Consider the following 8,424-nt stretch of genomic DNA (forward strand, 5'->3'; position numbering starts at 1 on the left):
GTCTGAAGTGAGGTCTGAGAAGCTGCAGTCTAACAGACTCTCAGGTGATGATGACAATGCTGCTAATAATGCTGATTCATGGATGACACGTCGAGTAGCAAGACTCTAGTCATAAACTCTTCAATGTGCTAGCTACTAGACACATGCAGCTACTGCACACTGGAAATGTGGCTAGTCCTCATTGATGTGTACTGTATATATAAAATACACACGAGTTCAAAGACAGTACAAAAGTGGAAAATATCTCATTAATATTTTTATATTGATTACATGTTGAAATGATAATATTTCAGATATGTTGGGTTAAATAAAATATAATATAAAATTTTTACATGCACATTTTTACTTTTTTAATGTGCATGATAGAAAATTTAAAATTTAATACATGGTTCACATTATACTTCTACCGGTCAGCACTGCTGTAGTTAGAGGATACTCTAAAAACTAATGAAACTTAGGATTCAGGGTTTCTCACTTAACTGGCAGTTCCCAAGGCTTGTGATGGACTCGAACTTTGAATTTGTAATTTTGAATTCTTTTTCTAAATTAAGACACTCCAAGTTAAATAGGCTTCAAGCCTCACAAAATCTGAATCTGCCTTGCTGACTACACATGAGATAATGTACTTGTAGAGCTTCAACCCTTGATACTATGCAGAGATAGCTCTACCCATACTCCTAAATTTTCCCTGCCTTTCAGTCTCATATTTTCAACTGACTGAGTCATTGCCTTTTAGTCATCACATCATTGTGACCCTTTTTTCTGCCTGAAAACAATTATTCTTTTTGTGGTAGATTATTAATCTCCTTGGGTATTTGCTCATGCTGTGTTCCCAGCCAGATGGCTCAGCTCTTCCAGGCCTGTAAAAATGCTGCTTATCCTCTGAAGGCTACCACAAGACTCATTTCTAAAATGCATCTGACTGTTCCAGATCACAATGATTACTTCTTGTAGCATATCTGAGTGAACTGTCATCCCTTTGTGCTATTTGTTTTAGGGAATATTGCCATTTAGGTGTATATCTATCCTTATTCTTCACTACACCCCCATCCCAGTCTCCAAACTGAACTATTTTCTAGGATCCCTCAGAATATATAAATTATACAGCAAGCATGCTTATAAAACAAGCACCCTTATCCAGTGTGATAATGAGAACTTTGATTAGGAGAAAATAACATAAAACATCCGAATCAAATGCAAAGTAGACAGGCTGCCAAACAAATGTAGAGAATTCCCTGGTGATCTCATTCTGAAAAACCCATTGCCCACTGTAGCTTTACGCATTTGTCCAAGCGTGCAAGCAGGGTGGTAGAGGATATGTGCACTGGTGTTGAACTCCTGGTTTTCTATGGCTACAGTTTCTGCTCTGCCCAGTTACAGCTGAACCATTTTCTAACCTCCTGTGCCAACAGTGACTCTCTGCCAACACTGATTCTGTCTTCCTGGTTCACAGGCTGTGCTATCTTCCTTTCTCACATTTTGGGAAGCCACATATACCATGCAGCAGATATTTTTCACATAGGCTGTTCACCACCAATAGCACACAGTGACAAACGAACAGATCTCTCCCACTGGAACATGAGCTCTATGCTATCATCTTCTCCATGATAATCTCTGCATCATCTTTAATGAGTGGATGAATGTTGAAAGGAGAACTTTAATGTGTTAGCTGTGGCCCCTAGTTCTCTTTTTCTTCATTTCTTCTGCAGCATGAGAAAATTCCTTTTTGTATCATTGTGTCTTCCAAGAGCCCTATAACCCGTTTATCCTGTCATTTCCCACTGTCTATGATATTTAATTGATTTCCCAAGCCTTAATATGCAAAGCAGTTTTTTTCTCATATTATTTTTTTTCCCTCAATAGATAGTAGGCTTAAGAAAGGTAGAGTCATAGTTTTCATACATTTGGATCTGACGCAGTATTTCAAAGTTTAGGACTTTAGCATGAGATGACCTAGGTTCAAATCCTTACTCTGCCACCTATTATTTGACCTTGCATGAATACTTAACCACCTTTAAAGCATCAGTTTTCTCATCTGTAAACTGAGTATAAAAAAATAAAAGCACCCTTAGGGTCTTGTTTTTCCCCCTGAAAAAATAAATAAATGAATAAAACAAAACCACCTCATAGGATTTGTGTGAGGATTAAATAAAATAGTATATAGAAAGTACCCAGAAGAATGCCTGATATGTAATAAATATTTGATAAATGTTTCCATTATATATAGTAATAACCAAATCACCTAGAAGCCTTGAATATAAAAAAAATGATTTTATTGATTGAATAACCTGGATTTTCCATGTCTGAATACATCAGTATGTTGGCTTCCATCATCAATTCATTAAGTGCCTACTATATCCAAGTTATATGCATGCATTCATGGCACGATATACACCAACAACGTATCTACTCAGTTACCAACTTTGTCATTCATCACAGGAACATTCACTTCAAGAACATAGAACTCTAATATGAATTTTCAAAACAGATTAACTGAGCTATTCTTAACCTTTCTTAATTGTTTTTTTTCTGAAAAAGATAATATGAAAATAATCAATTAAGGCAAGAATATAATTTTGTAAATGGATACTACAAGCAGATAATTTGATCTATTAGGAGTGTGCCCTTGGAGTGCAGAACATGTGGAGGACAGGCTCTTGCTAACTACATCAGATCATTAGATAGAGAAAGAAATATTGTGCGTTTCAGCCAGCTATGCTCTAGAATAAGGCATCAACATGATTTAAACTTGTGTTTTGGAGTAAATAAGACTTCAAAAGAGTCTGAGTACATTTACATATGTAAAAAACAAGGAGATATCAAGGAAAAGGGGCCCTGCAAATATTCTGTCATGCCATCACTGCTCTATTGTGTAAGATGAAAGACCACATAAGGACACACACAAACACACACACACACACACACACACACAAACACACACACACCCCTAAACTATCACTAGGAAATAAATGGCAAAAGCCTTTGTAGGAAATGGCACATTACAATTTTACTATTAAAAGTCATACTCGAAGGTAACAGAGAGCCTGCACAAAGCAAACACAAAACACATAAAAGAGAATCATATGAAGATTTAAACTGAGAAATTCAAGAGCTTCTCAGTCTGTGGGCATTGAGGAAGCCGTTTGTGCTAACAGTATGTCTTTGATAGATTTGAATGCTTAATATGTAAAGAAGAAAGCATGATGGACAGCTTCCCCAGGCACTAATCCCTTCTGATGTACTTTGGTTCCATTTGCCTAGAGGCCTGAGATGTTTTCTAATTGAGGGAACTCAAATCTTGCTCCTAGCAGAACTGGCACCAGGCAGATCAAGCAGATGATGGGAGAGAAAGAACCCATTTCCAGTAGCATTTCAAAAGAGATTATTCTCACAGTTTTTGAAGCCATGCAGGCCATGCACTGGATTTAGAACAGGACAAGACACACAGGGTCCTTCCCTTCACTTAGAGAAACATGGATGGTCAAGAGTAAATTATGAATTGTCAGGATGCGGAATGATTAAGAACAGATGGAGGCTTATCAGGACCAGGGAAAATTCCCGATTTTAACTCCTCAACTTGCTTTAATCAGTTGCTCCTCCTAGTTTAGCTTGAGCTAATTTTAGGAGATGAGAGAAAGAGTGACATAGTGGAGAAGATATGGCAGGAGAAGATATCAATAGGATGTAGTAGATGGTGGTAAGATCATAGACTAAAATCGTGGCTCCATCATCACGAGCTCTGTCACCTAATCATGGTCACTAGTTTTAGCTTGCATGGAGTTCCAAAAGAACACCATCAAGTTTTCTAGAAGTGAAAGGCCTTTAGCACACTTAATTGAGAGTGCTTTTTTCTGTAAAAGAAAGATGTTTACTCTGTGTTCATTGGGGTTACAGAGGAAATAAAGATGGAGTGCTCTGTCTTATTTTTAGTTGCATACCTCCTGAGACTGAGCTGTCACTAAATTCCTTGAAAAACTCTATCGCTTCATTGAATCTTCATATTCAGAAAACGAACCAAATATTTAGCCTAAATATTTCTATTTTGTTTAATATTTTACATGCAAAGAAGTCTTTCAAATTTTATTTTTTATCTTGTTTTATTTGTTTCCCCACTTTAGCTCCTCATGTTACAGCAGACTACAAGAACCTCTGTGCAAGTTCTCATTTGGTTGTCTACTCTAGTGTAGTAAAAGTTTGGGTCAGCTTGCGGCTATCTCAGACCAGGCTTTGGTGCAATTCTCATGGAGAATTCCCTCAGCTGACTATCTGACCTGTTTTTAGCTAGTGATTGCTGTTCTCCCTTGCCCCCCAAAAAAAAAAAAAAAAAAAGAAAATGCCCTCATCAAAGGGAGGTAGAGGACATACTGATCTTCATAAAACTGGTATTGATTAAATTAAACAAGACTCTAAGGCTTGGTAGTTTCCAAGTTATTTTTTAAACTAAATGATGGTTTTGTTGGTGATGATAATGTAATTAATGAATGCAGTGAACGTAAGTAATCATTTTGTACTGTGATGTGTTTTATACATTTCTTTTAGTTAATTTTTATTACAACCTGACATAGATACAGGTATTATTATTATCCTCATAGTATTTTTTGCAAAATTTCCCACTCAGTTTTCACTACAACTTTATATACACACATGTGTACTATTATTCCCATTTTATAGATGAGGAAACTGAGGAATAGGCCCAAGGTCATAAGGACAGTAAGGAGTCACGGTGGAATTAGAATTTGAACCGATCAGTCTGAAGCTAGAGACAGTTCTCTTACCCATTATCTAATACTGCCTCCTGAAAAAAACCTTATATAGAACCCCCTTACATAAAAATGTTTGTATAACATTACAGCCTTCTCAACTGGAAAAAATGTGGGATATTTTGAGCTCTATTCACTTTGCGTCCACTTTGCCTCATCTGAAATTCTATCCCTTAAACGCTCTCCAATTAACTTATTAGATTCCGCAAAACATAGTTTGAAGAGACACTGATATAATCCGAAACCCATTTTATACTAACATTCAAATTATAGTGTAAATACTTGTCAGCAAACTATATAGCCCTTAGGCAAAATACAGTCTGCTGCCTACTTTTGTATACAAAGTTTTACTTGAACACAGCTACACCCATTCACTTATGAATAGTCTAAAGCTATTTCTCCCAGCAATGATGGTGTTCAGTGGGTTTGAATCTGACTCTCTGCCTGCACAGCCTAAAACATGTAACAACTGGTTCGTTACATAAAACCTTTGCCAATCTCTGGAAACCAGAGTAAAAATATATCCCTTTAATTAAGGTTAAATACACTCAGGTAATAATTTAAAAATAAATTGAGGAACATTTAAAATAATATGCTTTCATTATAAACAGATAATATAATTACACATTCCAAATAGCAATATTTCTCCTATAAATGTTCCACATATTACATATGGGTGGTATGTTCCCTGAGTTTTTAAATAGCTTTAAATAAATTCCTCAACTCCCATTTTTAATAATTTTAATCAGCTTTGTTTTTGGAAGAAAAAAACCGATAAATAGTACAGAGAGTTTCCATATATCCCATACCCAGTTCCCCCTGTTACTAACATCTTACATGACTATAGTACGTTGGTTACAATTAATGAACCAATACTGACACATTATTATTAACTAACGTCTGTACTTTATTCAGTTTTTTTTAGTTTTTACCTAACATCCTTTTTCTGTTCCAGGATTCCATCCAAGACACCACTTCACATTTAGTCATCTTGTCTCCTTAGGCACCTCTTGAGGACAAAAATTTCTCAGACATTTCTTGTTTTTGATGATCTTGACAGTTTTGAGGAATACTGGTCACCTATTTTGTAGAATGCTCCTCTATTGGAATTTGTCTGGTGTTTTTCTCACAATTAGGCTGGGGTGATGGGTTTTGGGGAGGAAGACCACAGAGGTAAAGAGCCATTTTCATCATATCAAATCAAGGGCATGCACTACTGACATGACTTATCACTGTTGATATGGACCTTGATTACCTACTTGAGTTGCTCTCTCCTCCCCTTTCCATACTGCATTCTATGGAAGCAAGTGACTATGCTCAGCAAACACTTAAAGAGTGAGGATTTATGCTCCATCTCCTTGAGGATAGAGTATGCACATAAATTATTTAAAATTCTTCCACTTGGAGATTTGTCTCTTCTCCTCCCTTATTTAATTATTTTAATTATTTATTTATATAAGTATGGACTCATGGATATTTATTTTAAACTTCAGGTTGTAATCCAGCACAACATTATTTATTTATTGCTCAAATTGTTCCAGCTTTGGCCATTGGAGCTCTTTCATGTGGATTTTGTGACTTTTTAATATACTCCCATCATTTTTTTTTAGCACACTTTTCTGATACTACAAGGTGCTACAAGTTTATTTTGTATATTTCCAGCCCCAGACCCATAATCAGCCATTTATTTCTCCAAGGAGCCCTAGTTGATTCCTTTGGTTGGAGAATGGCATTAGAAACCAAGATCTGGGTGCTAAGTGTGCTTACTGGTACAGGGTGATTTTGCTTCTAGGCCCTCTCAACTGATAGAGCAAGAAAATATATATGTGTATACTAACCTTTGTACATACACATATTTATAAATATTTCTGTATTTAACCATATTTATCAATAATAAGCTAAACGTGAGTTTCTACTGATGTTTTCAAGTCATCTATTGCCACATAGATCAGTCTAGCCTCCTCCTCTTTCTTGTCTGTAAATTCCCATTTTAACAGTGAGAAACCTGGCTCCTACAATCTGCCATTCATTTACCTAACTGTTCAATTCAAGTATACATGTACATCAATATCAGCATTTGATGGAGTTTGGATGTGTTGTCCCCTCCAAAACTCATGTGGAAATTTGATCTCCAATGTGGCAGTGCTGGAAACTGATTGAGTCATGGGGGCTGATCCCTCATGAATGGATTAATGCTCTCCCTGGGTGAGGGGGAATTAATGAGTGAGTTCTCGCTCTATCAGTTCCCACGAGAGCTCGTTGCTTAAAAAGACCCTGGAACCTTCTCTCTCTCTCTCTTGCTTCCTCTCTCCATGTGATCTGCTTGTACCCACCAGCTGCCTGCCACTTTCCACCATGAGTAGAAGCAGCCTGGGGCCCGTGCCCGATGTAGCTGTCCCAGAATCATAAGCCAAATAAACCTCTTTCCTTTATAAATTACCCAGTCTCAGGTAGTTCTGTTACATCAACACAAAACAGACTAAAAAGACATTGTTAACCCATACTCTCATGCCTTCTCCTTTTCCCATTTCTTTTACTTATTGAAGAAACCAAGATTTATCCTTTCAACCTTTTCCCTAAAAATACAGCAGGTGCAGGTCCACTCAGTTTAAATCTGACTCTTATTTATAGTGGTCATTGATTTGCACATCCACCATCTAATCTCTCTATTCTTTATAGCTGGAAAATTTCTTCTGCCTTTTTCCCTGTCCTTGAGAAGAATTACCTATCTGGATATAATAAAAAGGCAAAAGAGAATTTTCTTTAAAATACTGGGGAAAAAAATTAGAGAATTAGGTTGAACTTTTTAGAATGATGACACTCTCTCAAATTAATTGCATAATTTTTAAAAACAGGTAAAGTTGGGGGGCACCCATAAATTGCCTGTTTACTTCACTAGGGTCGAGCCAAGCCAGGTCCCTCTTTATTTTCCTCATGATTGTGAGGAAGTGGTTGGAGAGAAAAGAGTTAATATTTCCTTTATCACAACCTTTCTTAATGTTTTCCTTTTGTTTCAAAGGAAGGGTGGTGGTGTTGGGACACTGTCAAACAGGTCTGGCCTTAATATAATACACTGAGCTTTAAAAATTTAATAAACATAGGAGTCACTACCATCATCTCTATAATTTTGTTCTGAACAGTAAGTTCAAAATTGTTCAAAACCACAGTAGTTTTATCATTAAAAATAAAACTATAAGATTAAAGAGCTGTGGACATAATGGTCTACAATTAAGCATCAACTTTGTTTTGAAGGATCATCAATACTGCATCACTTGCTAGGTTAAGAAATCCCATGCCTACAATGAGTATGTTTTAAATGCCTACACTCACGCATTCTCATATTTATGGAAGAAGAAGCTTAGGCCATTTTCCTCAGCCAGAGTCTTTTCCTTTGCTCAGAATATTTCTGTCTCTCTCCACTTATCAAATCCCATCCATTTTTCTGGATCCAGTTTAGTCTACCAAGAGACAAGTACAGTATCTATAGTAGTTCAGTTGGACTTCATAGAACGGAATTTGGACAAAATAATGTTATAAGAGTTCAGGAACTTTGGAGGCCCGGTAGCAAGCCAAAGAATCCTTTCTCGGAAAACTATCACTAATGAAAAGACCGATAGCTGATTTGCTGATGATGCCATTAGCTATTGGGAAGCTCTCCAAATAT

Source organism: Galeopterus variegatus, unplaced genomic scaffold, assembly GCF_000696425.1.
Source record: "Galeopterus variegatus unplaced genomic scaffold, G_variegatus-3.0.2 Scaffold222, whole genome shotgun sequence".
NCBI lineage: Eukaryota > Metazoa > Chordata > Mammalia > Dermoptera > Cynocephalidae > Galeopterus > Galeopterus variegatus.